The sequence below is a fragment of the Felis catus genome, chromosome C2 (assembly GCF_018350175.1).
Source record: "Felis catus isolate Fca126 chromosome C2, F.catus_Fca126_mat1.0, whole genome shotgun sequence".
NCBI classification, from domain to species: domain Eukaryota; kingdom Metazoa; phylum Chordata; class Mammalia; order Carnivora; family Felidae; genus Felis; species Felis catus.
Window position 1 is genome coordinate 1,581,009 of NC_058376.1, and position 22,447 is coordinate 1,603,455.

Here is a 22,447-nt window from a genome sequence, read left to right on the forward strand (position 1 = left end):
TTCCTCAGTTTTCCCTGATGTCCTTCTTTTGTCCTGGGGCCCCCGTCCAGGACACCACGTGACCTTGATCCCATCCCTCTGCTTCTCCTCTGGGCTGTGACAGTTTCTCTGATGACCCTGACAGTGTTGAGGAGGACGAGTCAGGGATCTGGGGGGATGTCCCCCAGTGGGAGCGGCATGATGGCTTCTCGTGACTGGACTGGGGTCGCGGCTCGTTGGGGGGAAGCGCCCGTCTCTTCCCACCCGGCCCGGGCGGGTGCCATCAGCACGGCCTGTCACCGCTGATGTTGGCCGTGGTCACCCGGCGGAGGTGTGTCTGCCGGCTGTCCCCATCCACGTGACTCCTTCCCTCCCCCCACAGCCCCCCGTGGAAGGGAGTCGCCGTGCAGAGCCCGCGCCCGAGGAGTGGGGAGGTGGGCTCGGCCCCCTGCGGACGGAGCAGCTGCGTAGATGATGTGGGACCCTCCTTCGGAGAAGAAATTCAGTCTGCGTATCAGGGCGTGCCTGGATCGTTTGCTGATGTCAGTCTGGACGTGTGCATGTGTATTTTACACGGTGGGCTATAATCCAACACGCCCTCCCTCTTGCTGGGACCGATCCAGCTCTGGCGGCCGGGAGCCCCTTCAGGTGGCTCCTGTGTCCCCCCTGACACGCCCATCGAGGTGGCGTTGTGTTGTTCGGGCACTTCCTTCCTGGCTGGGTCTACGCGTGCTCCAGGCTCACCTGGGGCATTTCCTGCCCAGCCCTAGAAAGGGGCCCTTGCTCTTTATTTTTTATATGCTCTTTTTTTTTTTTTTAATGTTTATTTTATTTTAGAGAGAGAGAAAGAAAAGGAGAGAATGAGCAGGGGAGGGGCAGAGAGAGAGGGAGACGGAGAATCCGAAGCAGGCTCTGCACTGCCAGCAGAGAGCCTGATGCGGGGCTCGAACTCACGAGCCCACGAACCATGAGATCATGACCCAAGCCGAAATCAGATACTCAACTGACTGAGGAAGCCAGGCGCTCCTGTGTGCTCTTTTATGGAACATGCAGTTACACATCTGAAAAATATGCTTAACAGAAGAAGCCAGTTGTACCTACGTTGAATCCAACTTCTACTTCTGACACCAGCACCCCAAGCTTGTTCCAAGTAAATAGACTTCTCCCACTGGATACTGACTGGGTGGTGTAATGGGAGGGGCTACCTGCAGTGACTGGGATGGGGGAGGAAGCCTAAACCTTTCATTTTCAACTGTTTGCACAATTATTTCCAAAGATATGCATACTTTTACAATTTAAAACACATAGAACTATTTTTTTTCAACGTTTTTTGTTTTGTTTTGTTTTGTGTTTTTTTTTGGGGGACAGAGCGAGACAGAGCATGAACGGGGGAGGGGCAGAGAGAGAGGGAGACACAGAATCGGAAACAGGCTCCAGGCTCTGAGCCATCAGCCCAGAGCCCAATGCGGGACTCAAACCCACAGACCGTGAGATCGTGACCTGGCTGAAGTCGGACGCTTAACTGACTGCGCCACCCAGGCGCCCCTAACATAGAACTATTTTAAACCCTTGTGTTGATTACAAGTAGAGGCCAAATCCAAGTAAGGAAGATACACCGACGATTCTGATGTGGAACAGAAATAAGCAAAAAGCATGCCGCGTGCGTAGAATTAATAAATAAACCACATCTGGCCAAGCCCCAGCTTTGTGTGACCCCAGCACATGTGACGACTCTCCCTGGGCTGCTTCTGGTTGCTCTTTCCCACCTAACGATCAGCAAAGACTTCGGTTCATAATGGACATTCAAAAAATTCACGTGTCTGGGGGCACCTGCCTGGCTGACTCAGCTGGTGGAGGATGCGACTCTTGACCTCAAGGTCATGAGTTCGAGCCCAACCTTGGGTGCAGAGCTTACGTATTTGAAAAACAAATACATTTTATTTAATTTAAATTAAAAATTCAAATGTCTGTATATGAAGTACATAGTTTTTGGAAATGTTCATAAGAGTTCTGCTTGGGGAGAAAAATGTACAGTTTCAAAGATGGTAGAGTGCATCCTAACGTCCAAAAGTGAGAGTCCCCGGTTTACTTAAGAAATGCTTTCCTTCCAAACTGCAGTCAAGTAAATGTCGTACATGAGTAAAACCTGGGAGAAGCATTAACAACAACAACAAAAAAATGTCACAGCTACATCACAGGCATATTTAAGAAAAAGATACCATAATCTCAAGGTTTTTAAAACAAAACCTCCGTGTGCACACCGCAGGAGGAAAGGTTTCCGATGTCCCCAGAAAGCACTGACCCCAAGGATTTGCAGAATGCTGTAACACGCCAGGGGCATCCGCGTCCCCGGAGTCCCAGCTTAGCAGCTCCGCGGCCCCGGCCAGGGGCTGCGTGGGAGGAAGCCGGGCGTGCAGGGCACAGCGCAGACGTGCACGCTCCGCCGGCTCCAGGGCGCGCGGGCGCGGGTGCTCGCGGGCAGGGCGGGATCCCGGGACCGACGGTTAACAGCTGCCAGCGGGAGTTGGCCGGGTGCGGCTGGCCAGACCAGACCCCACCAAAGAGGACCCTGAGAGGACCCTACAGAATAGACTTGCCGAGCGGCGGCCACTGCGACCAGCACCGGCAAGGAGACGCGCCCCGAGCGCACAGCCATGGCGACCCGGCCCACGCCGGCGCTGCTGCTGCTGCTGGTGGCCCTGCTCCTGCCCGCGCAGACCTGCATGGAGCCGATGGGCACCGCACCCGCCCCGACCGCGATCCCAGACGGCAACTCGTCGGCGGGCCGGCCCCTGCCGGGCATTGAGCTCAAGGCCGCAGCCCGCACCCCGCACCCCGCGCCTGGCCCTCTGGACCTGCTGGCCATGCTCATCCCGCTGGCCCTGCAGCCGGTCCTCGGGTAGGGCGCCCGTCCAGCGCGGCCAGGACCCCCGGCGTGGACGCAGAGCGCCAGGGCTCCCCTGCCTCCGCTCCTTGACTTCACTAATAGAAATGGATCCAGAAAAGGGAGAATCCCACCGCCACTGGTTTGCAGCCTGTGGCCACAAAGAAAGGTCACACCTCCTGCAATTCCATGTACAGACTGAAAGAAGTTGGCGACATCCTGCTGAGTTCAAGACGGGACTTAGGAACTTTGGGTACCTACACCTCTACCTTGGGAATTAGAAGATACTTTACCTTTGTTTTGGCTCATTAAATTTATAAAGTCAAAAAAATGATCAGGTAGTTTGCAAAGTGTTTCTCTGTACGGTGGGTGACAGGCAGAGGCTGGGCCTCCCGCCCACTGCAGCTCTGGAGAAGCTGGCAGTGCTCACGGGAGCTGGTGGCTGCATCTGACTTGGGGACAGCAGGTGACAAAGCCAGCACAATGACAGTAGGCATCCCCAAACCCACAGCATGCACACTCTGCTGCCCTTCCCATCCCAGCCCAACAAGAACCCTGGAGTATCATTTTAACCCAGTGCCAGAGAGCAGATGTATAGAACCTCACATAGTCATCAAATGCTGCTTTATTTTTGTACATGTTAAATCACCTTTACAATTTAAAGGTGACTTTTTTAAAACATCTCCTTTAAATTGTTTTAATGTTTATTTTTGAGAGACAGAGCATGAGTGGGGGAAGGGCAGAGAGAGAGGGAGACACAGAATGCGAAGCGGGCTCCAGGCTCCGAGCTGTCAGCACAGAGCCCGCCATGGGGCTCGAGCCCATAAACCACAAGAGCATGACCTGAGCTGGAGTCGGACGCTTAACCAACTGAGACACCCAGGTTCCCCTTAAAACATCTCTGTTAAATCTTGAACATGAGGTTTGGTAAAGCACGTGTTTGGAAAAGGGAAGATTAGAAGTTCGCCTGAGTTACATTCACACAAGTTTTATGCTATTTGTATACGTTTCTATCTTTATAAACCCACAACTGAACACCTCTCTACCAATGTTTTTAGGCAGTACCTGGGACAGAGCCTAAAGTAGTTTCTGGAAGTTAATCTAATACAACCATCGACACACAGACACCCTCTCTGAAGTCTCTCGTCCATCGTCACACATGGACACTCCATTATTTCGGCTATGGGGCCTTCATAACCAAAGACATGCCAGCCTTAGAGAGCATTCCAGAAACACCAAATTCAACAATCTTCAAAACAAGAACAGCATGTGTGAACAAACACTATGTTCTAGAATGCACACTGTGTTTAGTAATTATGCTTTGATTTATACAAAGTGATACAGTAGTGACTTGCCTTGAACATAAGTGGCAAATTATTTTTTAAAGGCTTAAAGGCCAATCTAAAGAAAAATCCAAATTTAACAAGTTTTACTCTCTGCATTAAAGGATGACCAATTATAGCCTTATTTGACATAAAAGGAATGATGAAAAGGCTGCTCTCCCACAGGAAATTACACTTTCTTGGTCACCAATCCCTACCACTTCTCTCTCACAGTAATGTTGAATTAACAACCCTTAACAGAAGCCATGGAAATTCCTATCGGATGATCCAAGGTTTAATTCCAATCCCAAGCATCTATCCAATTTTATCTCTACAGTTTGGAGAAGCCATTTCCAGCTCTACCTGCCCACTGGTAAAAAACAACTTGGGTATGTGTTTTTTGGGGAAAAGTATGTCCCTATACTGGAGACCAATCATTTCTGCTCTACAGGAAGATGCCCGGTCTGGCCTAAAACACTAAGAGTAACCTGGCCGTGTCTCCAACTCCAAGGCAAAGGCCGCAAGGCTCAGGGATAAGGTGACCAGCTCCTGACTTCCTGGACACTCACCCGTCTTAAAGGGCTCTGCCAGGTGCCCCGTCTAGCTCTTACCATCCAGACACTGTCTCACATGGTTCACATGATCATTCAGTCCTCACAGTAATGAGGGAGGTATTAGTATCCCCATTCTACAGATCAGGAAACCAAGGCCCAGAAGGTCAAACAACGTGTCAGGGTCACACAGTGAGAGGTGGGGTTGGCATGGCTCAGACCAACAGTCTGGTTCCAGAGTCCAGGCAGATGCCCACTTCCTTCAGCTGCCTCTCAACTGAAGACAAGAGGATACCCCTACAGATAAGCAGGTCTGGATCGTCTCAGAGGTGGGGGCCGCCATCTGATGGAGGAAGAGCAGCACAGGGAAAGCCACGAGGTGGCAACAGGCGAGGCATATACAAGAACCTGAAGACGCGAGGAGCTAGACTCAAGCAGACAGAGCGGTCAGAGGGAGGAGGCCGGGGGCCTGGACCCAAGCAGACAGAGCGGTTGGAGGGAGGAGGCCGGGGGCCTGGACCCAAGCAGACAGAGCGGTCAGAGGGAGGAGGCCGGGGGCCTGGACCCAAGCAGACAGAGCGGTCAGAGGGAGGAGGTCGGGGGCCTGAACTCAAGCAGACAGAGCGGTTGGAGGGAGGAGGCCAGGGGCCTGGAGCACGCGGGGAGAGCAGTCAGAGGGAGGAGGCTGGGAACAGGTGGGAGGCAGTCAAGCCCGGTGTCTGTGGGTAAGGAGTAAGTACAGTTTTACTGCGCCCAAGGTCAGGCCTAAGGGCCTGTAAGTGCAGGGCAAGAGAGTGGGCTCTGGCTGCTGCATGAAGGGCACCGGGAGCACAAGGCAAGACTTGGGGCCCAGGAGGGTCAGGAGGCTTCTGTTGAGGGCAAAGGACAGATGGTGGTGGCCTGGGGCCCCTGGGCCGAGGGGAGACACAGAGAAGCAGGCATCCCGGGTAGAGAATGGATGGGACAGCAGGCACAAAAGGTGCAGGGAACTAGATGTGACACCGAGGAAAAGCTGCCAGGTTTCCAGCAACTGGGGGGGGGGGGGGGGGGTCGGTGACATTCACTGTGAGAAGAAGGGGTAGGAAATTAAGGAAAATACAGTGGTTGCTTCCAGATGTTCAGGAACACCTGTGAGACACCAGACTGGAGGGGGAGTGCGATGTGCCCCCTGGCAGGCCTGGGCCCCGGAGCCCAAGGGGAACTGGAGACGGAAAAGCAGACGTGCCCGCCCCCGCAGCTACCGCCTGTCAAAGTGGGCACGTCCACGCCCCCACCCCCAAAGCTTGTTCCCTATAGGCTCTGTCCGGCCAAAGGCTCCGCCTTCCACGCGGCTACGCAGGCCAAACCCCACGCAATGGGTCTGCCGTCTACCCACCCTGTTCCTTCACCGCCGACCTGGACAGAGGCCTCCCCGCCCGCACCCGCACCCACACTCTCACCCGCACCCGCACTCACACTCACCCCCAGCCCCGCACCTATACCTGCACCCACACTCACACCTACGCCCACACCCGCACCCGCTCTCCAGCCAGCGCCGCGGAGAACCTTCCAAACGGCAGTTCTGATTTCATAGCCCATACCCCACCACGGCTGGCTCGGCTTGCTCGGAAGAAGGCTCAACCACCTGCGGCGCCCGCAGCCCCCTCTGGCCACATCTGCCTCCTACAGCTCCAGCGACACCGAGCCCTTTGGTGAGCGCCTCGCGTGGGTGGAGAAGGCTCGCAAGGAACCGCGGGGCCCGCCCTCTGTTCTTCCCGACCTACAGGCACTGCGGGGGAAAGTCCATCCTCACAGCTGGTTCCCTGCAGGAAACCCGGGGGAAAGGAGCTGGACTTGAACAGGAAGCGCCCTGGGGACGTTTGAGACGTGGGGAAGGTTCGTCCCAAGTCCCAGGCGAGCTCCCCCGGCTCTCCCCAGCCGCTCTGGGTTTGCCCTCGAGCGGGGCAGGGCTTCTCTCTCGTGTAGGCGACCTCAGAAACCACGCAAGAGGCTGCGAAACGTGGGCGAATACAAGAGCGGCTCCTCTGGAGGAGGGTCTGCCGCTTCCCGGCCCCGGGGCAGCTGTGTGAGGCTGGGCCCCGGCAGACAGCGGCGGCGCCTGCCTTCCCAAGCCGCCCAGCCTGAGGGGCTCTTCTCCAGGCATCTTCCACAGACACGGCAAAAGTCACTTCGGGGGTGGCAGGGGCCCCCCTCCTCTCGTGCCCTGCCGTGAGAACCCAGCTGGCTCCCTCCTCCCTACAGAGGGAGGCCTGGTTCCTGGCGCAGGTTGCTGCCTGGGCCCACCCGCAGCGACCGTGCCCTCAGGTCACTGCACAGAAGGGGCTTGTCCCTGCCAAGCACACCCCACACCTGCCGCCAGCCGTCCGTGTCACCAGGTAGGTTAAGTCTGTCTGGTTTGAGGTACAAGACTGGCGAGCTCGCCCAGCCCCAGACCGCCCCACTCTGCAGTTATTTTAGTATGAAACAGAGCCTGCAGCTATCTCCACGCACCTGTCTATGGTGTGGACTTGAGACATAAGAAGCGGGAAGTGTCGGCAGTCAGGTACCAGGACCCCTCCCCCACAGAGCCTGACTCTGCTGCACAAACTCTGCCCCAGATCCTAGTGGCCAAAGGCGGCTCTAGCACTCTCCCAGCCAATGAGACACACGCTGGGGGTTTCCAGAAATGCCTTCCTGTTGGAGACACCGCCCCTTCCTGCTTCCCTGCCTTTCTACAGAACATCAGGCTGGAGTCAGAATTCACCACAAGACCCGGGGAGCTGAGCATGAGAACGAAACAGCAGACTGGAGACAGAAAGGTCCAGAAACCACTGTTCCGGCCCCAGACTGTCCACTTCTTGGTACAAGGAGCCCAGGAATGGAAAACCACACCAGCCAGGTTTTCTGCTACACGCTGCCAAACCAACCCTGACCCAAACACAGGCCACGGAAACGTGGGCACAAGTCCTATGAACAGGCCTGCTACAGACCCAGATCCACAGCAGCGACCATGACTGCCTCTGGCCTCCAAAAGCTCGTGTTCCAGGGCAGAGGGAGAGTCAACACGTAGGCCAACCGGCAGACAGGGCCACGCCGAGTGTTTATAGAGCGGGGTGACGTGGACAAGGACAACACGGGGACACAGTCTCACCAAGGAGACATTTGAGCTGATGGCCCAGAGACAGGCAGGTGGCAGCCTTACAAATACCTGGGAGATAGATGACAGTCCCCCACAGGAAGAACGGGAGGGAGGGGGGCTCCATTTGTGCAGATCGGCAAACAGGAAAAATGGAGGGAAATCACCCAGGGAGAAGGCTTGTGCACTTTTTCCTAAGGGAACTTACTTTCCCCATCATGACAGGAAGTCACTGGAAGGGGTCAAGCAGGCGTTACCTGATGGGACGCGCTCCTCAAAGGATGTCTGCAAGTGACCCCATGAGGGTGGACCACACGGGAGCAAGTCTGGACCCCGGAAAGCCAATGAAGAGCTCCTGGGACTCAGAGAGGGGGATCAGCGGGGGAAGACGGGAACAGATTTGGAGGAGCTGGCAGGCCTCGTGCAGTGAGCAAGGTGGGAGAAAGGAGTGAGAATGGTCACAGGCCCCCGTGGGAGGCAGTGGGAGGCAGGGATGGGCCAGGGATCAGCTCTGAGCAGGTGCACGTGGCACCACTTCCAGAGTGGAGGGCAGGGGCTGGGGCTGCAGGGCAAGCAGGCAGGAGAGGCATCCGCACCCAGAGCAGGTGGGGAGTGTGGCCCTTGGGCCAAGGGCAGGTGGGGGCTGGGGGACGAGGCGGCTCAGGCAGTTCTGTCAGATGCTGCTGAGGGCCTGAGCAAGACAGGGACAGGACAGTGGCCACTGACCTTGACAGAGACAGGTCACTGGTGACTCAGAAGAGTCATTTCAGAGGGACAGGGAGGCCAAAACTCAACCAGAACAATCAAGTAGGTGGTGACAGTGGGGGCAGGCATCCGAGCTGGGAAGCCCCAGCATGAACACCACCGTCTGCCATCCCCCACGTGGAGGTCCTGGCTCGGTGATTCCTCAGGTCACCTTTGTGCATGTACTGCTAGATACATAGGAGTGATTCTTCCACAAAGTCACTTCCACAAGTCATTTACTTGCACCCTCTCCCCCCATCCCCATGCGAGGGGCACTCGGGAAAGACTGGCAGGGAGGAGAGAAGAGCCATGTGAACATCGCCCACCAGGACAGGGTCCTGAGGATCCACAGGTGTGGAGCTGAGACACAGCCGGACACAGCACAGCACCAAAACACCAGAGATACACTTTCCCCCAAATCCACAATTCAAAACCATCCTGGGGCGTTAATGAAAGCTTTTCAAAATTTTACTTAAAGATTTCCGAACATGGGGCGCCTGGGTGGCGCAGTTGGTTAAGCGTCCGACTTCAGCCAGGTCACGATCTCGCGGTCTGTGAGTTCCAGCCCCGCATCAGGCTCTGGGCTGATGCCTCAGAGCCTGGAGCCTGTTTCCGATTCTGTGTCTCCCTCTCTCTCTGCCCCTCCTCCGTTCATGCTCTGTCTCTCTCTGTCCCAAAAATAAATAAAAAAAAAAACGTTGAAAAAAAAAATTAAAAAAAAAAAAAAAGATTTCCGAACATAAAGGTAACTCCAGACGACAAATGAGCCCAGGTTCTATACTGGGCTCTCGGCACTTGAGAAGCTCTGCCCTGGACAAGAGTCAGGATGGGCAGCCTGAGGGAAGCTGAGACCGTGGGTCTTTACTGAGGCTCAGAATACACACTGGACACTGCACTCGAATCCAGCTGTGCGTCAAGTTGTAAAGAATGTTTCTGAATAATTTGATGTATTTTATTTCTCAAAAGAGCCTCAACTTTTAAAAAAAAATTTTGTGTTTATTTCTGAGAGAGAGAGAGAGAGGGATGCAGAGTGTGAGTGGGGAAGGGGCAAGAGAGAGGGAGACACAGAATCCAAACAGGCTCCAGGCTCTGAGCTGTCAGCACAGAGCCCGATGCAAGGCTCGAACTCACAGACAGCGAGATCATGACCTGAGCCAAAGTCGGACACTCAACTGGCTGAGCCACCCAGGTGCCCCTATCAAACATTTTTTAAGCCCCTACCATACCACGGCTGTGCAGGGACAGGAAGCGCAACCCCCAGGTGCTTATCAGGGCAGAGAAGAGGTAAGTGCCCAGAGTTACAGCCAGGAGGACACAGAATAATTAAGTTCTGGCCTATAACTTAAAAAATGCAGGTCTTGGGGCACCTGGGTGGCTCAGTTAGTTAAGCACCTGACTTCGGCTCAGGTCCTGATCTCGCGGTTCGTGGGTTCAAGTACCACCTTGGGCTCTGTGCTGACAGCTCAGAGCCTGAGCCTGCTTCGGATTCTGTGTCACCGCCTCTCTCTGCCCCTCCCCTGCTCATGCTCTGTCTCTCTCTGTCTCTCAATAATAAACATTAAAAAAATAAAAAATAAATAAAAATAAAAAATAAAAATCCAGGTCTCGGCCGGTAGCATGTACCTTCTGGGCCTCATCACCCTGCCAGACTCCTGCTGCAGCAGACCCATCCCACCACACCCCCCAGATGTGGCTGCCTGTGCGTCCTCCAGGCCCCTGGTATAGGGGCCTCTTCCTGGGGTAAGACAAGGCGAAGCGGGGTGAGGCCAGGCCAAGAGACAGGCAGGTCCGCTCAGACACCGCCGTGCACACACAATGACAGATTTCAGCCTCAGATCACGACCACCCTGACCCTCGCCACACGGGACAAGGACTAGTTCCGGAACCACAGAATAAAATGCAAGAGGTGGCAGGAAAACACTACCAGGCTGGGAGGGCTCAGCACACACAGAATGCCCACTTCTCTCTTCCACTCACAAGGGACGTCAGCAGGCACTTCTGGAGACCCGCCACGGGGATCGTAAGCAGATGGGGAACAGAGCGGCTGGTGCACCCGGGCCTAGTGCTGCGAGAGGGTCCCTGCAGCCGAAACCCGGCTCTGACGACGCTTTCCTCCTGGGACCTGGGGACCGCTAAGGACAGCCCGGCACAGCATGCCAGCCGCTCAGCACCCCAGCGCCCCCCGGCCATGGTTCACGCCAGGCTCCTCTGTGGCCTGAACCACGTGAAGGTGGGCATGTGGCCCCCACAGTGTGTCAGGAGCCATGCTCCTTCCTTCCTCTGGCAACCCTGCTTATCTCAGAGCGTGGGCTTCCTGGTTTTCATTGTTTACTGTGTAAATATTGGGATGGGGGATGATATGAGACTCATCAAAAGATTTCAATAACCTAGTAACAGATTACCCTGTCGGTGCTAGAAAACAAGATAAAGATTTCCTTGGCCCTAAAAAACTAAACATGATAGTAGTTTTGACATCTCAGGACCTGAGATCCACCTTTAAGAAAGAGAAATAAAAAATGCAAAAATGCATGACGATGAATTACTCATATTTTATAGGATTGGGAGGCTTTATTTATCAAAACGGCTTTTTAAATAATTATTCAGGTAAAGTCAGACTTAAGATATTCAGAGCTTCACTGATTCCCTCCACCTTACCTGTGTTTTAGGACGATCCCTACTGTGATCAGTACTTTGACACTTAAAGAAAGATGTTTTGTTCTTCCATTGACATCAAGAGTATCACTCTGGCTTACAAATTTAAGTACAGATAAAGAAGATGTACCCATTTGTTAAAATCTAACAAAAGCCCAACAATGGAAAAATGACTTCAGATGATGGCTCTTGAATTCTCATTCCAAGATTTAAAGGTTATCTCTAAGGGTTCAACTCTCATATTAAGACTTAGTCCCCTGGGGCGCCTGGGTGGCGCAGTCGGTTAAGCGTCCAACTTCAGCCAGGTCACGATCTCGCGGTCCGTGAGTTCGAGCCCCGCGTCGGGCTCTGGGCTGATGGCTCAGAGCCTGGAGCCTGTTTCCGATTCTGTGTCTCCCTCTCTCTCTGCCCCTCCCCCGTTCATGCTCTGTCTCTCTCTGTCCCCAAAAAAATAAACGTTGAAAAAAAAAGACTTAGCCCCCATAATTATTATTTTCAAAGACTAAATTCCAAAGTGCAACTATATTGAGAAAAAGATAATATTTATCCCCACGAAGATGCTTTTCTTTGATCTTTGATGTCCCTCTTTCCAATCCCTCTCAGCAGCCAGATGCACTATGGCAGAGGTAGGGGGGTGGGGGTAGGGGGCCAGCTCAGCCGGTCCCTTCCATGAGGTCGAAGTTGGCTGAGGAGAAAAGGAAGAGCCTCCGAGGTGTCCCTCCATCCTCGACAGACACCCGGCTAGTCAGGTGTCATTCGAGACCAGGGCAAGGAAAGGGAATGTGTTTTTGCCTCTGGATCTCGGCTGAGGGCCAGGCACACCTTCTAGGCCAACGGGCCCAGCAGGCCAAAGGTTCTTCTGTGCACCAGAGAATGCTAGGGGGCCAGGAGCCAAGACCCATCCACACTGTGCTTTTCACAGTTTCCCAATATCCTCCCCAAGGAATGAGCAAAGTTGATCTCTAAGGGCTTTTTAATCATCTGAATAAATAAAACAGAACTATTTTCTCTTATTAAAATGAGCGGACGGATTTCGGAGGTCCCCTGGCCTGCCTCCAGCCCGCCTACCCGCCATGACGGCTAAATTCACGGGGGTGGGGGTAGGGGAGAGCCTCTAGACGTTTCTCCCCCAGGCAAACCCGCCACTCTCCCTGGGCTGAGGGTCCACTGGAGAACGGGGACTCGCATCCTTGATCTCCTCCACTCCCACCTGACCACACAGCGTGGAACAAGTGCCCAACACGCCATATGGTGCTTGGGAACCGGACTCCCATCCCTCGGAGCCAGCGGGCTGCCAGAGGCACAGCCCCACGCGCCCTGAGGCCTTCAGGAGCCAGACAGAGACCACCCTGGGAGGGAATAAGCCCGCCCGGCATCCAGAGAGCTGCAGCCGAAGGTGATGAGCCACCCACGGCTCCTCCTCAGATGATGGTCCCCGCACCTGTGTTGTCTCACGAACCCTTGCAGGCACTCTACCGTCGCAGCCCTTGCAAAAATTAGCCTTTCCTGATGTAACACCACCAAAACCAGTTCCTGTGCCTTTTCATCATGAGAGTTTAATAAAAGCAGAAATAATTATATAAGTAGTTGGGCTAAACACCAACTAACACTGAAGCAGGGAATTTTGAAATCAAGCAGTGGAAGAAATCACACTGATTTAAGGGTGATTTAAGATAATACCAGGGGTAAAGACAAGCGGAGGTCTGAGTGAGGAGAAAATCGGCAAGGCCAGTCAAACTGGAAAAACATGCAGCTTAAAGGTACGTGGGAACCTGTGCTCCATGAAGAAAGACACCGAGTTATTCATTCTCTGCCGCACCTTTGGCCTCCAAAGTGCCTGACACACAGTAGGTGCTGAAAAGCTACCGGTCAAATGATTGCATACGTGACGGAAAACAGGTTCAGTTTATATGGGGGAAGACGGAGAGCTCCGTGAATATAAGATGCTAGCAACCCCTCAGATTATAAGACACTATCATGGGACCAACATTGCCCTTCTAATACAGTTAGTGCTACAGTAGCAACCATGGGCCAGATGTCACCTTTCCGATAAAAGTCACTGTGAGTCCTACGTTTTACTCCTTATAAACAGGTAGCTCCGAGAGGCAAACACAGAGTTGTAAATGCACAGAACAGAAAACAAGAATGCTGTGAAGGTCACACCAGGAGCAAGGACGGGATGGTGACCAAGGTCGCACCGGCGGCTACCCCAGGGAGGCAGGAGAGCTGACTTGGACGGGCATGAGGAAGCCTCAGGGTGGATGTCGGAGATGGTCACGTGATCGCACACAGCCGGGAGGGTCACCAGGCTGCACCGGGTTTCAGTGGTAGCTGGCACCAGCCCCTGGCAGCTAAGGAGAGAGGACTATCCCATTTTCTGGAATTTGGGGAGCCGGCTGACAGCTCACTGGTAGCTTGAAACAAGCAATGGTGAGAACATTTACGCCACAGAAACTGGCAAATGCTATCCATCAGGGCTTTTTACGTCCCCCTCCCTCCAGAAAGCCAGCTGTTCAACATTTACCAGCACAGCACTACATACACCTTACAGTATGTAAACTATACTCCAGAAAAATCAAAAGCTGGGGGGCTGAGGGGAGGAAGGATTTTGATAAAGGAAAAGGCCTTGCGATACGTAGAAAATTTAACTTTCAATGTGTTAAAAGTAAAGAACGAAATGTTTAACAGCAAGAAATCTACTAATGAAATTTACTATATTAACAGATTAGACAGGAAAAACCATACAACCATCTCAACAGATGCAGAAAAAGCATACAAAATTCTACTGCTATTCATGAGAAAGCTTATTTTAAAAAACTCTCAGCCAAGGAGGAAGGTGACCTGCTCACCTAGATAAAGGGTGTGCACAAAACAGCTACAGAAAATACCACACCTGGTGATGAAACACGAGCGTCTACACCGGGTGGAAGCCAGCGCAAGAGGGGCGCCTGGACCACCACTGCCGTGCGAGCAGTACATCTGAGGTGGCACCGGGAGCCCCAGCCAGTGCACGAGGGGAAAGTACAAAGATTAGACGGAAACAGCATCACCTGCACAACTTGATCCCCCACCTAGAAAACACGAGACACGATCGCAAGCTGTGCGCATAACCGGCATGCAAACCCAAGAGGCTCCCTGCATGGCAGCAATAAGCAATTAGAAACGTAACTGGAGAAACCACTCAGCACGTGGTAACCGTGGGCACAGGGCAGGCTGCTCGGGGAGCAGTAGGCTACCGGCTAGCCAGCTGGAGAAATGTCACACCTCACTTCCAACCATATAAAAGCAAATTTCACATAGGTTAATGAGCTAAGTGAGGAAAAGAGGCCAGAAGAAATGAAAGAGGAATGCTCCTGAGGCGGGGCAAGTGTGCTCAGACGGGACTCAAAGCCCAGGTCGTAAAGGAAATGTCCAATACATTTTAACATATAAACATTTAAAATCGCTCTCTGGAAAAAAATAATAAACTCAAAAGACGTAGGAAAAGACCCAGGAAAAGACCCGTAACCACGTGAAATCCCCGATATGGGCCTCCGGTGTCCCCATCAGCCAGGGCCCCGACCGCCTCCCGGGCACAGCGCCGCCTCCCACTGGAGCCAGGTGATCCTGACGCAACCCCCCTGCCCCTCTCCCCAGGAGTGGAAAGCACAGCTCCAGAATGCTGCACCGCGGGCTCAAGGCCACCAGAATTCCCAGTAAGATGGAAGGAGAGGGTTTCCCACTGGATACAACTCTGAATCCCCAACGGCAGCTCAGACGATGGGAGGACCGGGTGGGAGGACCAAGGAGGTGGCCCCATCCTCACCCTGAGCGCCACAGGTGTCTCGTCATGTTTTGTTATGTGCTTTTTCACCTTCCTCTGTTGAAACTATAGGCTTACAGGAAAGCCGGAAACAGCAGCAAGTGCCCACCTGTCGTTCGCTCAGCCTCTCCTAACGTTTGCGTCTTACCGCATCAGATAAATTACTCAGCTAGCAGATGATCCCGGTGCAACACTATTAGCTCAGCCACGAGCTGCATCTGAATTTCACCCGTTTTCCTACGAAGACCCCTCTGTGCCAGGAGCCCATCCACAACCCACGGTGCGCTTCACCATCATGTCCCCCCAGACTCCCCTGAGCCTCCACCACCCCTCAAGCCTTCCTTGTCCTTTGGGACCCGGACACTTGAAGAGCACAGGTCAGGTGTTCCTCCGGGGTCCACTACCTCCTCGTGAAACTGCTGTGATTACGCATCTGTGGCAAGAACACTGGACACATGATGTGCCCGTGGGGCATCTGGACTATATGATGGCGACCTGTCTTACCACAGGTGACGTTAACTTGGGTCACCTGGGTTAGCTGGTGTCTGCTGGCTTTCTCCACTCTAAAGTTACTATTTTTCCCTTTTTAATAAGTAAATAACTTGGGGAAGAGATAGAGCCCAGGCAAATATCCTGTTTCTCCTCAAACTCTCACCCACTAATCTCAGCCCCCATCCCTGAGTCTCACCTAAACCAATCGTTGCTGTACTGTCTTTTCTACGTCCTCACTCTTTCTACACTAATTAGAACCCCTCTGTCGGGAAGAGCTGCTCCTTCTCCCCCGTTTATTTGCTTCTTTATTCACTTATTTATTTATATCAGTACAGAGTAGTGGGTATTTATTCTAGTCTATGGATTATAAACCGATCCTATCATCATTTTATTTCCTCGCTCAGACTGCCTCAACTCTGGCCATCTTTGTCGCTTGGGGTGGGCCCCCGTGCCCTCTCAACACACCCCACCCCTTCTGAGCGCCTCCTTACTTTCTGCACGGCCAGGTGTCCTGGCTGCACCTGTTCCTTCCTATCGGAGGATGATATCTGGGCATGCTCGCCATTGCTGGGGCCTGTCAGGGGACGGAGACCCAGGGCACGTGCGTATAACCCTTGTGCTCACATCCATCTCTGCACGTCCCCGTACACACCTATCCCGATGTGCACACGTTAGAGACCGTGGGTTTACACTGCGACCTGGCTCTGGTCGCCCACCCAGACGGACGACCTGATCAGTCCTGGGTGCACACAGAGTAGGTTCACCCTGCGAACCTCACCCCCATGACAAGCACGGTTCTGTACAGTCCTCGGCCTCACAGAACGCAGCCAAAATGCCGTCTTCCAAGATGAGGCTGCCACCTTTCTTCCCGTCCCTTTTCCCGTGGCTCCGTTGTCGTTTGTGGGGACACTGAGGTTTGCTTCTGTGTGTATTCCACTTTAGCGCCCCCACCTCCTGGCTGAAGTTAATGTGCTTCATTTGGGGGTGTGTAAACAGCGCGGTGGCTCCCAGAGTCAGGCTGTAGCGAGCGGTGTGCTTGGAGGGGCACCGCGCCCCCACACCTGCAGCCGAGTCCACTCCCCTGTCCCTCCCACCCCCTCCCACCCACCCCCGTGGAAGCAGTCCAGCCCCTGGCTCCGGCTCGTCCGTCCCGTTCCCTTTGGCACGAACGCGCAGCCGCGCCCGTGTCTTGCCACGGCCCTTCTTCCTGGTGGACAGAGCACAGCACCGTCTGGCAGCGTGCCTCGCTCGCTCCCTGGGTCTCGGAAGTCACCTCGAATCAGTTCCCAGAGGCCGTACCGTCCTGCAGGTGGCACTTTGCGCTGTGGTCGACACGCCCGCATGGATACGGAGGTCATTTCCATATGTGTTTCCATAGAGTTGGAGGTGCGCCCTCAAGCTAGACTCCTAGAAGGGAAAATGCTGGGGCAAAGCACCGGGCACATGGGGTTCCGCAGGCCGAATGGGGTGTTTTCGTGCCCAAGTACACAGCACTGATCTCCTCAGGCGGAGGAAATAAACAGTCAAATGATGGGAAAGAGCTCATCTGCGGGGCCCGACACAGAGGGCTGTCAGCATAAGCCGCCCTAGTAGCCGATGCTCAGCATTAGGACTGTGACATCTCACCCTGGAAGTAAAAGGTTCACGCGATTCAAGAAGCTCAGCGCACGGAGACAGACCTAATGAGCAAGCCAGCTAAAATCTAGCAAATGGTCTTTACTAGCATTGTCCGTAACAGTGAAATGTTTTTACCCTAAACCCCATTTCGAAGCCCACGCCCACGCGAGCACATATCCACACAAAGCTGTGTTTGCTAATGTTCGGATCAGCTTTATTCACAGTAGTCGGAACGTGCAAACACCCCAAACGCCCAGCCCCGGCGAAGGGACAGGATCTTCACAGGCAGGACCACGCAGGCAGGACCACCGAGCAAGTAACAGGAACAAAGTATCGATCCATTCCACAACATGGGCGGACCCCAAAAACCTTGTTAAGGGAAAGAAGCCTGACCCAAAAGACTACACGTTGCAATGATTCCATTGAAGTGAAATGTCTAGAAAAGACAGATTTGTAGAGACAGATCAGGAGCTGCCAAGGCCTGCAGCTGGAACGGGAATTAACACAAACACAGGAACATTCTGGGGTGACGGAAACTTTTTTAAACTGGACTGTGGTGGGACACCTGGGTGGCACAATCGGTTAAGCGTCCGACTCTTGGTCTGGGCTCAGGTTTGTGAGTTCAAGCCCCGCATCGGGCTCTGTTTTGACACCGCGGAGCTTGCTTGGGATTCCGTCTCTCCCTCGCTCTCTCTGCCTCTCCCCGACTTGTGCGTGCGCACTCACGCTCTGTCTCCCTCTCTCTCCAAGAAAACTTGAAAAAAATTTAAAACCGAACTGTGGTACAGGCTGCACAACTCAGACATCTGTGAAAGTCACTGAATTGTCTTGTCTATAGAGGGTACATCTCATGACAGCCGCTTATACACAAAAGAAAACAAACCCTCCTCACAGAGCTTCCCCCACCTGTTATTTCCCGAGCGCATCCCCTCAGAGCACTCAGAAAGGTGCACCCCCAGACAGCTGGGTCGCACGTGCGACGGCACCGCTTCTCCCAACGATCAGCGGGACTGGGAAACACCGGTCGGCTCTCCCACATCCTGGCTCCTCCACTCACAGCCGGGCTCTGTCCCAGGAACCCAACGTACCCTGCACAGGGTGGTCCCGGCTCAGAAGTCTGGGAACTAAAGGGAAGAAAACTCCCTTTCCTACGGCAAGGGCTTGCGGTGAGAAACACCTAAGTTCATCAAACCCTCCTCTCCCTGCCCGGCCCTCCCCCCACACAGGGAGTTTAAGGGGAGCTGGGGGACACCGCACACGGCACTCTCCGCTCCCTCTAGAATACTCTGCCGGTTTGCGCAACACCCGCTCTTTCTATGAAAATATCAGGCCGCTCGCAGTTTTGTCAGAGGGAGAAAATCAAAGAATAGAAAGCTTCATAGTAGAACGATCAACGATGTCACTCGTTCATGTGCATGTGGGTGAAAGCCCTCTACTGCGTGACACAAAAAACGTTAATGAGGGAAAACCCCCAGAGTAGGAGTGACAAGAAGTGAATAGAGCACGAGCTACATTCGGGTGACACTGCACCACGTACTCAGGACACGCAGCCAGCAGTCCTGAGAGGGCGTTCCCTCGCACCACTGCCGAAACCAGCCAAAAGGTGATGGGAGTGACTTTTCCATAGGTCTTCGGTGATGGTCAAATCTAGGTTGAACTCTCTGACCCCAAATTATCACTGTTCCGAATTCCTATGATTCATTCCCATGAGTTGCACATCTTCCTGGATTAAGATTCTGCAGCCCCAACTTCCAAAGCGGCTTCCAGCTGACGCAGTTTACAGCATGTGCCGCGACAGCCCTGAAACTGTTAACCTAAAAAATGACTACACGAGGCCCTTGAAACATTTAGATACCTTTTCAGTGAAAGTAAAGTTTTACTGCATTGCCAACCACAAAAGAGGCGGCCCGCCCAAGAGCACCGTGCTACGCCAGAAACACACCGTAAGAGCCAGCGCGGATCATGGACTCCAGAGCGACCACTCTGTTGGACCTTTACTTGGGGTAGATTCCTATTCTGAAAAAGAACCAAATTCGAAACAACCCAGACTAATAAACATACAGTTTCACGTGACTGATGTCACGCATCGCCAGGACAGAGCAGACGTAACCCCTCAAATCGCTGCTCTGTAGACGGTGGCCTGAGCACGTAGGTCCCTCTTCAGATCGAGCCCAGGTCTAGACCACGTGAAGCATCTGAGTGAAGTCTCACCGTTGTCCGTCAGTCTTCGGGTAGTGAGCGCTTCACACAGGACCCTACTCCCCGTCTCTACCTGGGGACGCCCCCTGAGTGAGCCCCCCTTCCTAAGGCAGAAGCCCTGCCCTCACACAGCCCCGGCACACATCAGAGGCAGGTCGCAGCGACCGACACAAAGGCTGGCCTCAAAAGAGAGAAAGCTGGCAAAGCAGGTGCCCGGCAGAACCAACTCCCCACAAGAGAAGAAACGGAGATGGAGGAGAGCCGGGTGCCAGGTGGGGGGGTGAGCGTGGGCAGAGGGGGCCCGCGGCCCTGCAGGAAGCCTGCTCCTTGGCCTCACGCAGAGGGCAGAGAGCTACCCGTGTCCTCGAGTAAATCCCTCTCCTCAGGAGACCCAAGCACGCAAACACCCAGAGAGCCAGAGAATTCACGCACGCCGAGCCGAAACAAGAAAAAGAAGTTGGGTCTGTGTGTGCGGCCTGCACAGAAAGGCACAGAATACGAGGCAAGCTCCAAACTTACCCCGGGCCTGACCAACAGATACGTTGACAAGCTCAGTTCCTAACTCTATGATGTCACGGCAGGGGGGCTGACTCAATACCGCCTCCCATGGAATGATCTGTACGATAAGCTTTAGACTTACACACCTGAAAACAATCCTCGCTCAATTTAGTTCCAGACAACCAACAGAGTCTAGTCCCCTAAGACTAAGAAAATGGAACAAGGGAATCCCCTGGAGCCAGAACCCATTCCTCCACCCCCGAGATGCTGCCTCCTGACCCCCCCCCCTCCTCCCGCACCTCACCTCTTTCAGCAGAGCTGCCTGGTCCAGAGCGGGGGGACAGGATACTCTGTGCCAGGCGCTAGCCCCTGGCGGACCGTAGCAGCCGCGAAGGGACGGGACATTGCCCACTTTCAACACAGGACTGCGCACGGGTTCTAGGATAAACATTTATTCAACAGCTCGCTGAATGGCCCCTGAAACCCTCAGAATTTATTATTTTACTCTTGCGTACAAGAGTCTCCTAGAAATGGAACAAACCTTGGAAGTCACCAACGTGACCGCCCTTGTTTTCCACTCCAGGAGCCTGCGGCAGGGTGGGAAGCAGATGGCCCAGCAAGTTCAGAGGCAGAGCCGGGACGAAATCCCCAGCTTCCTACACTCTGGGACACTCTCACTTCCTCCTCCACCAAGCACCTTACAAGCCGCCTTCTCTCCAGGTTTTAAACCGGTTAAGCCTCCACCGCCGAGTCAGGTGTTTTTCATCGTATTTGGCTGCTTTTCTGAAACCTCCCAGAGTTACTCATATTCTCATTTCTGTCACAACGTCGCTATATCCGTTACGTCTCTGACGGTCATTACTTAAGAGAATGCTTTTCAGTTGTAGGGCTGCCCTCCGGGGTTCAAATGGCAGCAGCAGGACACAGCTGCTCTCGTAGGTTGAGGGCTCCCTGTTCGCAACAGACTAATTTACTCTACCGTACGTCATGGTTTTAGAATAATTTTGAATGTTTTGTAAATGTTTCTATTCTACGAAGAAAAGCACACAAATCTGGAGGTAACACAGACATACGGGGCATAAATAGATGACTGATTCACCGAGTACAACAGGAGCATGGGAGGGGCAGTGCGGGAGGCAGGCAAACGGCTTCGATCGGCTCGCCACTTCCTACCTGCGCAGAAAGTAAGAACACGTTAGTCGTTTGTCCACAGACACTGACAACTGCCTCCTCTCTGCCATGCACTGTTCTGAGCCCTCAGGAGGGAGACAGAGCAAGACCCCCGCCTTCCGGAGGCTTCTGCTCAGAGGGCAGCCTGATGGGAGGGAGGAATGGATACGGAGGGACAGCAGGGCACAGTGGGTGAGAGGTGAGGGTGCGGAGGGGTGAAGCCCAGACCCCACAGCCAGAGGGGTGACCAGAGGGGACAGCGGGCCCCTGGGGGGACTGAGATGGGGGAACTCGCAGGGCTCCGAGCAGGAGAGTGATGGACCCATCCTCCCCACTTAGGGCTCCGCTTTGGCTGACGGTCAGGAACAGGTGGAAGGAGGCCCGGGGCAGGAGCGTGCGGAGCAGAGAGAGGGTGAGGACAGTTCCACAGAAGGGGAGCCCCCTCAGAGCATCACGAGCAGCGGGCTGGATCAAGCTCGCTCCGACATGCCTGACACACGGGAGAGCTTCATACGCGTTAGCCAACACCACCCGGCTCTCCCAGAACTTACCGAGCCCCTTACGTCAGTTCCCCGTCAGAAACACAGAGGTGACCCACGCTCAAGGTAACACTTGTGAGGAATAACTAGGTACCCGGGACTCTCAGCTCCGGACCGTTCCGTGTCACGGCAGCTTCCACACGTGCACCTGTCTGTGTTTTACAAACAACATGGTACACAGGCTCCTGATCACACGGAAGGATGTTAACATTCTGCACGTCGCACACCAAGGGATGAGCGAACTGCAGATTCGAAGAGAACCCGCTGTGAAACGACGCCCGTAAGTGAAGACCCTTCACCTCGGGTCCTTCTGCCACCGAGCATCATGGCAAGCCAGGGAGTTCCAAGGGCACTTCTTAATCCCTCCGGTCTCCTCATCTCCTGGACTCGACCCACCGCCAGACCCTGCTGACTCCCGCTCACCCTGGCACCCCGGCACCCCACCACCCCCTCCCCCCAAAGCCTTCCCGCCATCCGGAAGGGTGCAGAGCCGGGCCCTGCACGCCTCAACCTTGCCTCCACCGCGCCCCCCCATCAACGGCTGGTCGGGGGCTACTGCCCACCCCCCAGCTGCTCCAATAAGCAGGGTTCGGGCAGGGAATGCCCTCGGCCCCTCTCTGGGCAGGAAGAAGAGCTCATCTTTCCTCCGGGCCTCAGCGCGGCACCCCTCCCGAGAGAGGCCCCTGTGCAGAGCGACGCCTCAAGAAGGCACAGCCCTGGGACGCCATCTGCCGCAGCCCTCGTGCCCTTGGTCACCGCACAGACAAAGCAGCTTCGAGGACGCCTCGGTGCCCGGTTTAGCCTCCAGCTGGAACACTGGCCCAAGGAGGCAGAGGCCTTCTCCTCCAGAGTGTGTCCTTCCACGATGACTCACACAGAACCT

The 22,447-nt window shown here is 54.3% G+C and overlaps 1 protein-coding gene across 5 annotated transcripts in view; it reads right to left on the reverse strand.

Annotated features, from left to right (window-relative positions):
• ADARB1 (adenosine deaminase RNA specific B1) overlaps nucleotides 1–22,447 on the reverse strand; it is a 133,816-nt gene that overhangs the window by 102,571 nt on the left and 8,798 nt on the right. Inside the window, exons 1-2 of one of the 5 annotated variants that reach the window (XM_045036498.1) lie at nucleotides 21,577–21,969; nucleotides 20,160–21,028 (exon numbers count right to left, since the gene is read on the reverse strand). The exons of 1 other annotated variant lie outside the window; for it this stretch is intronic. The gene's annotated coding sequence lies outside the window, so the exon portion shown is untranslated. Of the gene's footprint in view, nucleotides 1–20,159; nucleotides 21,970–22,447 lie in introns of those variants that run through there. 3 more of the 5 variants (XM_023238632.2, XM_045036499.1, XM_023238633.2) reach the window with 3 other exon arrangements.